This window comes from Alligator sinensis, unplaced genomic scaffold (genome assembly GCF_000455745.1).
Source record: "Alligator sinensis unplaced genomic scaffold, ASM45574v1 scaffold203_1, whole genome shotgun sequence".
NCBI classification, from domain to species: Eukaryota; Metazoa; Chordata; order Crocodylia; family Alligatoridae; genus Alligator; species Alligator sinensis.
In genome coordinates, this window is record NW_005841949.1 from 3525160 (window position 1) to 3535261 (window position 10102).

Sequence of the window (10102 nt, forward strand, 5' to 3'; positions counted from 1 at the left end):
TGTGGTCAATGATGACCCCCAAGTCTCTTTCTTGCATAGTGCTAGCCAACATAGCACTGCCGAGCCTATAAGGATGCTGCGGGTTTTTTTTCCCCAAGGTGGAGAACCTTGCATTTATCGGCGTTGAACATCATCAGCTTCTCGTCCGCCCACTTGCTGAGCCTGTCCAGGTCAGCCTGGATAACCTGCCTGTCTTCTGGTGTGGATGCTTTGCCCCAAAGTTTGGTGTCATCGGCGAACTTGGCCAGTCCGCTTCTGACTCCAGTGTCCACATCATTAATGAAGATGTTGAACAGTATGGGTCCAAGGACAGAGCCTTGGGGGACCCCACTGGTCACAGGACACCACGATGAGTGACTTCCATCGATTACTACCCTCGGTTGCTGGAGTCCCACTTTGAGGTGACGTTAAAGACCTTGCTCTGGTAGGGTTTGGCCCTCAGGTCGCCGGCGTACATGTTTCAGACGGTGTCCTTCAGGAACCTCCACAGGAAGGTCCTATTGCAGGGCGTCATGGTGACGTGGTCAGTGTGCGGGGCTGGTTGCAGGGAAACTCCCAGCTCCCAGCGCTCCTCAGTCCAGGTCCAGGCACAGCCAATGTGCTTTCCGAGGCGGCGCATGGTGTTGCAGGCTCAACTCCACAGCAAGGCAAAATCTCCACTGTCTCTGCTGAAGTCACCCTCCAGTGAGCCGCTGAGTCCGGGCAGGTCAGCAGGAGGAAGGTGTGGGTGACCACCACGATGTTGCAGAGGTCTCTCATGTGGGGGATGTTGGCACCTCCCTGCCAGTAGGGGATGTGCAGGATCTCATTGCTGGCCCTTAGGGACAGGTGCAGCCACTTCTCCAGCAGCCACCCGATCTCAGCGTCTGCCTTCTTGAAGGGGCTCTTGGGGACTGCTGAAACTCTCAGGACGAACGCAATGCAGGGGATAAGGAAGGTGTTCACTGCGTCTATCTTCTGCCAGGGGACCCAAATCAGTTAAGTCTGATACTACATTCAGTCAGGTTCATCTTAAACCAATTGCAGCCATTTGAAGTGGGCAGAACAAAATAGGATGCAGTTTAACAAAGATAAGTGCAAAGTGCTGCCCCTAGGGAGAAGGAATCACCAACACACTTACAGATTGGGAGATGACCTTCTAAGCAGAACAGCAGAGGAAAGGGATCTTGGAGTAGTAGTTGACTCAAAGATGAACATGAGTCGTCAATGTGACAAAGTGATCAATAGAGCTAACCACACTCTATCATGCATTAACAGGTGCATCACAAGTAGGTCTAAGGAGGTGATACTTCCCATCTATGCAGCATTGGTGAGGCTGTAGCTGGAATACTGCAGCCAGTTTTGGGTGCCACACTTCAAGAGGGATGTGGATAACCTTGAGAGGGTCCAGAGGAGGGCTACTCGTATGGTTAAGGGCCTTCAGGTAAGGTCCTATGAGGAGAGACTGAGGAACCTGGATCTTTTCAGCCTCCATAAGAGAAGGCTGAGAGGTGGATCCAGTGGCTGTCTATAAATTCATTGGGGAAGGCAGCAAGGGATAGGAAATACTCTGTTTACCAGGGCGCCCCTTGGAGTAACTAGAAACAACAGCCACAAATTGAGAGAGCGCAAATTTAGATTAGACATCAAGAAGAACTTCTTCATGGTTAGGGTTACCAGAATTCTGGAATGGGTTTCCAAGGGAGGTAGTGCTCTCCCCTGCCTTGGAGGTCTTTAAGAGAAGACTGGACAAACACCTGGGTGGGGTCATCTGACACCAGCCCTCTTTCCTACCCAGGGCAGGGGGTCAGACTTGATGATCTGCTGAGGTCCCTTCCAACCCAAAATATCTATGAAACTGGTTTATGTGCACTGAACTTCTGTTCTGCTACAGGTTTAAACCAGTTTCTGATCGCTTACACAAAAACTAGTTTAACTTATGTCCCTAGCCCTAGAGAAAAACAGGAAATCCATGGTATCTGCAGCTTTCATCTTCACTGGCTGTGTCTACTATAAGAATAATGGTTTTAAAACAGTTGCTCTTCTTGGGAACCCTCCATTTTATAAGGTGACTTGTTTCAGGCTTTTTGGACAGGGCCAAATCATGTTGTGAACAAGTAAAAAGCTACTAAGCTGTAGCCCTGGCTTGTGTCAGCATTTTATAAGTCTACTGCAGAGTGAAGCAGGCCCAGACTCTAGTAGCCAAATGTTGACAGGCCCAAATACTGTTTTTAATTAATTTCTTCATTGTTTTAATTGTGCCTAAGAACACCAGTCAGGTTTTAGTTTATCAGTATCCAGATAAGTAACACACAGAGGGTCCATGCCTCGGAGCTCTCACTCCAACATACATATGGTGTGTACCTGGTGAATAAATGAACAGGGAGGCTGGACAGGGTAACAGGAAGTGACACATAACTGTCTGTCTGAGCCCTGCCAGACAGTCGTAATTTGCAGGTTTTATGGGAAATAGAATGTACTGCGGCTCTCCAGTGATCCAGGGCTTGCTACATAGAGCAATATGGAGAATTTCATCCTTTCTTTGTAGTGCCAGTTGCTTCCAGGGGAACCTGGAAGTGCTGCAGCCCCTTGCCAGTTTTCTTCCAGCTTTCCTTCCAGAGTGAAAAGCTAAGAAGGTGCCAGCTTGCTCAAATGTGATTTTCTCCATGTGCCAGGTCATAAAAGTGAGACACACAGGAAGCTTAATAGAGAAGAGTGTTAACTGCATTACTGTACTTTAGCCCCACGACACCAGCTCAGGATTGCAAAGGGCTCTTATAGTTTGTCACACGGCAGAAGTTGGAGGTCAGCACCCACTGAATTTAGTGGCCACTGTTACATTTAACTGCTTCTAGAAAGAAGAAGAGGGAGGTCTATGCCAAAACCATCTGTCCACTTCCTATATTGTTGGAAGAGTTAACCAAGACCAAAGTCCTCAGTCAACCATTGCATTTGATATGGTATCTACACAAGGTTGTTGGCTGAACAGCTCTTCTTCTAACTGGGTTTTGCTAGGTCTTCCCTGTGTTGCTGTGGGTATCTCTGGGTAGATGTTGCCAGCACCTCTGGGACTGTCAGGATGACAATGCTCTAGCTGTTTCCTAGTTTGAAGAAGACGGCTTAGCTGTTCTGTGGTGGTGCTGCTTGCATTGTACATCCATTCCCATGGGAAAGAGGAACTTCCTTCAACTGACTGTCCCCATCAAGATCTCCTAAGGGGTTTCTGAATACACTGGCTGCCAATGTGTGTGCTGCTGTGACTGGTAAGACACACTGAACCCATGCATGACTGTGAAATGTGCAGCTCCCTTTGAAGAGAACATTTTTTCTCGGAAAGAAAACAGCAGATACAACAAGATGGCTTTTCATCCCACGCAGTCACACAGTTGGCTCTATGTGCCTCAGGACACAGTTGCCCACATAAGCTAAATTCACATGGGAATAGATCAAGGCCAGTTGTGTTATGCATTTATGTATGGAGAAAAGGTGGGGAATAAGAATGTGTCTTCTCTCCAAGCAGATGGGGGCAGGAGGGCTCAGCTGGAAGAGAAACATAGGAGGAGGTGAGTGGGGATTCATATTCACATTTCTCTGGCTTCAAGAACATTCAGATGCAAGGATTTTATTCAGACCCACCCATCCTCAACTTAATCCTAAAATTTCAAATAAGCCTGATCCACTGCAGCAAGATAAGCCAATATCAATGTGTGGGGAACGAAGAAAAGCCGTGGCATTAGCCTGAAAGGGTACATGTTTGAGGGAAAGGCAATTGAATTAGAAGCCTTGGGGACTAGCTTGCACCTGTTCAGCAGGCCCAAACTGTGCCCCCACAGCTAAATGATCCCAAATCTTTGAGACAGCCCTAAAATTCATTGTGGGACTGTGGGTTCTAATGCAGTCTGAGTGCAATCTTGCATCTTGTACCAGGAGGCTGAGCTGAAGCAAGAGTAGCCAGGGCAAGGCTACTCTTACTTCTGCTCAGCCTCCCGACCCCCCAGCATCTCTGATCTACAGCATGGATGCTTTTTGATCAGCTCGGGCCCCCCTTGCATCCCTGACCGAGGGCAAGGCTCTACTCTGGGTGCCCCTGCAGCACTCCTGTGACCTCCTGTCCACCCCTATCAGCCACATCTGGTTCTCCAGCATACAGCTTAAATCGCAACATAAATACAAGCCACTGCTTCACAACTGAAAACCTACCCAACTGGGTTGTTGCTTCACTACAGGCCATCAAGTCCCCTTAGCTCTCTCTTAGCAGCTCCAGGGAGCAGCTCAGGTGCCTGCCATTCTGCCTCCTGCAGCCATCTCACCCAGGAGCTCCTCTCCCCTGAAGCATGCAGGGCTAGACTGTTTTCTCTAGCTCAGGCCTTGAAGCCAAGCTCCCCTTTCTGTCACCTGCTTTCCATCAGCTCCACGCTTCTCTTCTCTTCTTTAAGGGCCAGCCTGCACTCCAGCAGCTAAAGCTCCATGCAGCCAGCTTAGCCTCCTGCATCCTCTTAAAGTGGCAGGAGCCCCTTGGCTCCCTGTTACAGTCATCTCTTCTCTCCTTATATTATACTCAAGTAACAGGGTTTGGGTCCCCTGTTACACCTAATAACCAGGGATCCCGGTTTTCACCGATTTAAAAAAATCCCCAATTTTCGGTTAAAAAAATAACCCGAAATCCACTTTTTTCCATTATTTAAATGAAACACCACTAGTATATAGATATATAGAGAGTGTCATTTCATTTAAATCACAGAAAAATGTGGATTTGGGGATACTTTTTCTTAACCGAAAATTGGGGATTTTTTTAAATCAGAGAAAACTAGGATCCCTGCTGATAATACAGAGGTTGTCAAGTTTTTCTAGTGCGTGTATGTGTTTTTCCCCAGTGGGCAACTGAAAGATGCTCTTCTCCCCCTAAAAGCATCCCAAAGATTCAGCCCTTCTGACTTGCTCCTCCATATGGTATGTCCCCTGCTGGACTCTTAGTAAGAAGGTCCATGACATACTTAAACACTAATGCGTTCCTCCCACTTCAGATCAGTTCATTCCAACACCTGCTGTCATGTGTTTTATCCTTTTCCTATCTGATAGCTGGATCCTCCTAGTAAAGGCCAAGGCAGTCACTCCTGTAAAATCTTCATGTTGTTATTGCTTCATTTTCTCTTCTGCCTGGGCACGTATACATGTTCATTAATGCGCTTTAGATAATCAAATACTAAACTAAACGTGCAGTAAGTACTAACTAAATGCGCAGTAATTAGAGTTACTGCACAGTAGTGCCAGCACATGGTTATTTTGTGATGCTTAATGCGCCTTAGCCTAATCACAGTGTACAGTATGCTTTAGCCATGGTTTTTAACTGCCACACTACTGTGCAGTGTTATTAGACTAATGTGCAGTAAGTGTCTTGTGTAGAGATAAACATGGGGGTGGGGAGGGGGTAAGTAGGTGATTCCCAATCAGGGTGATTCTTTTAAGGGTGCCATGGGGTGCTATGAAATATTAGCACTGTTAGGTGTGCAAACACCTACATGTGATTCACAAGATAAACCCAAAGATTTCAAATAGGAATTCAGAGTCTCAAAAACATCCTGACCTGTTGTAGTCTTTCCAAGGTCTTAGCTACAGAAGAATTGCTCTATTATTTTTCTGTAGTAAAAAATGAGTGAAAACTAAGAGCTGGCATTTTCCAAGGGGTGCCTTGAGTCTAATGAAGGATGCCTTGAGTTTAAAAATATTGAGAACCACTGGTTGAAGAGCACTTCTTCCTACTAAGAGGGGTACTTCCCGTCAGCTCCATTCAGCATATAAGCCTGTATTGGTGTTTGCTTGTAAGTGAATGGATACAAGGCTCTGAGACTACAGCATGGAGTATGACCAACTCATTGCTGTTGTTGCCCTGTGGGGTCAGGCCAACTCTCAGGATCTCAATATTGTGCTGTTAGATAGGAGGGTGTGACACAATTGCACATATACGAAACACACAAATCAATTCGGTGTATACACACACACCCATCCAAACCAGCTTAGGCACATGCATACCTATTACCAATTCAAGCACATACACTATACACCCCAAAAGTTAGACAAATATCAATTGTCCATACCCTCACACTCAATACACATACATATACACTAATTCATATATCATGCACACAGTGACATACACATATACATACACACACACACCAGTCCACCCACATACACATACACACAGGTAAGTTACTAACTTGGATGGTACAATATGTGTGTGTGTACTTGGGGTACCTGAGATATTTGGGGGAAGGTTAAGGTGAGAGAGAGAGAGTTAAAGTGTAGGGAGTGAAAGTTGCCAGAACCAGGGTTAGGACTGGTGGACTAGAGAGAAACTGAGGCTTGGGTTTACTTAAGATCAAGTGGCCCCAGGGTTATTGAGAGGTCACTGGTGCAAGGGGAAAAAAAGCCTGGTGGCAAGGAGGAGACAGCCAGGAAGGAGAGGCAGAAACCTGGGAGCTTGGGGCTGGAAACTGAGGCAGACAGCTGAGATATTGGGGAGAGGAGCAGATAAGTGGTGGCAAGGAGGAGACAGCCAGGAAAGAAACTAAGGCAGAAAACTGGGAGCTCAGGGGAAAAGGCAGTGGGGATAAGACGGTGGCAAAGAAACAGGGGGTTTGGAGGCAGAGAGTAGCTCGGGACAGGTGTTGGAGGTGGCAGTGAGCCAGAAGCAGGAGAGGGAGAAATGAGACAGAAGTTAGAGAGGCGAGGAGCAGAGATTGGAGCAGGGCCGAACCATAGTAAAGCAAAACCCAACTCAGGGGTCCAAATAACAGGTTTATGAAACAGACAACACACTACACAGCCCTATGAAGTTATTGATTCACACACACAAGCACTCACAATGGCAGCAAGAGAAAGAGACTCAGTGGAAGGGTTGGAGTCCAGGTAGGGAAGAGAAGCAGAGTCCAAGTCCTTGGTTGAAGAGGGGGTGGGGGGTGATAGCTACCTATCCAGGCTGGAAAGGGGTCTTTGTCTAGCAGGTGTTGTCCAGAGGGGGGTCACCGGCAGGGCCTCTGGGTGGATAGGTGGTGTGCCGTGGTGCTGGTTCAGATGGAGAGGGTGTCCCAAGGAGTCAGTCTTCACTACCCCTTTTTATGGGGCAGACTACCTCTGATCTCCTATGGGGAGGACCTGTCCAGGCAAGGTCAGTCCTGTTCCAGAGGGCTCCAGGTGTTCTTACTAAGCATGTGCAGCCTTGGCACAATGTTAGAGGGAGCTATTTTTAGACCTACTGCCATTCTCTCTCAAGCACCCTCGTTCATTCAGGAGCCAAGTTACATAGGAGGGGTAGGTGTGAGTCATGGGTTACACAAACGGGCCTGGGGACAGGATGGAGACTTGACAAACAACATGGAAATTTGACATGACTTATGCTAACTTGCATGTGTAGGCCTAAATCATATAGTATCATTAAGACAGTAATATAGAACAGTAAAAATCAATATAAGCATAATAATTACACAATGTAAAGGAGGAGAGAAAACAAAACAAATACAACTTGCTACCAAAATAAAACGCTGAAGCTTATCCTATGTCTCAGCTCACTTATACTTATCTATAGGGAATAGAAAGGGAGAGAAAAAGTCAGAAATTTTTGGGGAAGGGGAGGGAGTGCATTTTAAAAGAAAAAAAAAAAAGAAAAACTGGGGTTTGCTACACTGTGACTTAGAGAACACTTTAAAGCTGCCTGCCATTAAAAAAAATTAAAAGAACCACTTTTCCCCATGTTTTCAACTTGTTTTCCTCTAAATAGGAACAACCACAGTTATCAGTCATCAGAGGCCATCAGATTTGGATATGACCTATTAAATCACTCCGTGTGTACTTGTTTGTATAGGATATGGTCCCCTGGTAGAAGATCAATCACATATTATACATTTTAAACAATCCCGCTTGCTCTAGTCTTTTGTGCATATTGGCAAGAATTGGTCCCACAGAGCAAGAACATTTCCCTTCTTTTGCTTTTGTAACTTTGAACAAACTGGCAGATATTAGCAGTCATTAGGGTTATGCAAGTCAGCAGCGATCCAATCTGGCTTCGGGTCCGTCCGCTTCAGATGGCCGCAATCCAATCCAGAGCTCCGGACTGGGTTTCCACCTCGATCCAACTGAAGCAGATCCGAAGCCTCAGACCCGCCTCAGAGATCTGGCCATAGGGTATAATGGGGAATCAATGAAAGATCTATAACTTTGTTGGTTTTGGTATGATTTGGACAAAACTTGCAGGAGCAGTAGCCTCAGCTAAGAGCATAAAGTCTGCCAAGTTTCAAGATCAGTGCAGGGGTTTGGGGGGAACTGTACCCCAAATTCATGAAAGTCAACTCATGTCACAGTGCGTGTTACAAAACAGGGGGTTGAAAACTGCAGGAATGGTGTCCCCTGGTGAGGCCACAAAGCCTGCTAAGTTTCAGGAAGATCGGTGCAGGGGTTGGGGGGGGAACTGCACCCCAAGCTGCTGACAGGCAAAACTCGTGACACAAATGACCCTGTGTGTGTTAAGGCGCAGAGGGCTGAAAACTGCAGAGGTGGTAGCTCTTGCTGAGGCCACAACGCCTGCCAGCTGTGACTGTGTGTCCTAGAGCAGGCCTGAGTGAGTGCTGGCCCTGCCAGGCCACAAAGCCTGCCAGCTGCGTGTGTCTCGCTGGGGGAGTCTGTCGTTTGGGGCCCTGCACCCCAAGCTGCTGACAGGCAAAACTCGTGATGTGGGTGGGTGACACTGTGTGTGTGTTAAGGTGCACCCTTCCTGGCGCTGGGGCCTCTGCACAACACAGCAGTGTGCCCCACTGAGGCCTCCTCCTCCCCTTATGCCCGGTCCTCCGCTTTACGTGACAACAGGTACAATAACTTAGCTGGCTCAACACCAGTAGCATCAGCAGCAGCATCAAAGGCACCCACACAGAACTGCCACAGAGCTTGTTGTTTTATACAGGAATTGACAGGAAGAAGTGAAGATGTGGGTTGTGTTGGACATATGATATTCATGGTGTGTGATGGCTTACCTTGTGTTTTTATGTCTATATGTGTATTATGAAAAAAGAGGAGTACTTAAAAAAACCCTATCTTTGGAAGCTTTAGGGTTGAAAACCCCTTTGTCAGGCTGAGTAAGTACCTGCAGTTGATCCTGGATGGAAGGAATAGTAAAGAAGCCAGAGGCTGGCCTGGCACGCAATGCAGGCAAGAAAGCCAGGTAGTGAAAATGGAAATGGAGGCATCGGGGGGGAGGAAGGGGGAAAGGGGGATGTCGCAACGCAGGTAAAAGTGCAGAGGTGCCTGGGCTGTCAGATGTCCGGCAGGTCGCAGTGTGCCAGAACTCCACTGTGTATATTGAGTCCATGAGTTTCTGTACCTACTACCTAGGAGGCTGATGAAGTGCAGCTCATAGGCCCAGCTCTGAAAAATGGTTTGTACATTTAAACAAGTGCCTAACCTCATCACCAGAACCAAAGCCAACTTCCTACAGCTCAAAACACAAGACCTGCCAACAATCTCCAGTACCCCCCCAAGCTGCACACCAGAATCTATCCAAGACAACAAAACCCACCTACCTGTGGGGGCACATTCCTCACCAAAAAAAACACTCTGCCTCCAGTCTCTCAGGCCTGATCCTGAGAGGGAACAAATTACAATACAAACCACTTTTCAAAGCTGGGCCTATGAACTGCACTTCAGCAGCCTCCTAGGTAGTAGGTACAGAAACTCATGGATTCAATATACACAGTGGAGTTCTGTCACACTGCGACCAGCAGGACATCTGACACCCCAGGCACCTCCACACTTTTACCTGCGTTGCTACATCCTCTGTTCCCTCCTACCCCCGACCCCAGCCTGTCCCTCTCCCCCACGACGCTTCCATTTCCATTTTCACTGACTGGCTTTCTTGCCTGCATTGCATACCAGCCACTGGCTTCTTTACTATTCCTTCCATCCTGGACCAACTGCAGGTACTTCCTCAGCCTCACAAAGGGGTTTTCAACCCTAAAGCTGGCATCCCGGGCAGCTAAGCTGAGCTCACCAGGAGCCTCACAAGTGCACTGCAACCAGCAAGCGTCAGGCCTGTCAAAGACGTGACAGGTCTGGGCATTCCCCAGCCAGGACTTTG

The 10102-nt window shown here is 47.5% G+C and overlaps 1 long non-coding RNA gene across 1 annotated transcript in view; it reads right to left on the reverse strand.

Moving 5' to 3' along the window:
- Positions 1 to 3010: 3010 nt before the first annotated feature.
- Positions 3011 to 10102, reverse strand: part of LOC102386166 — a 13450-nt gene continuing 6358 nt past the window's right edge. Inside the window, exon 3 of the long non-coding RNA XR_323414.1 lies at positions 3011 to 3519. This is a non-coding gene — a long non-coding RNA (uncharacterized LOC102386166). The remainder of the gene's footprint in view (positions 3520 to 10102) is intronic.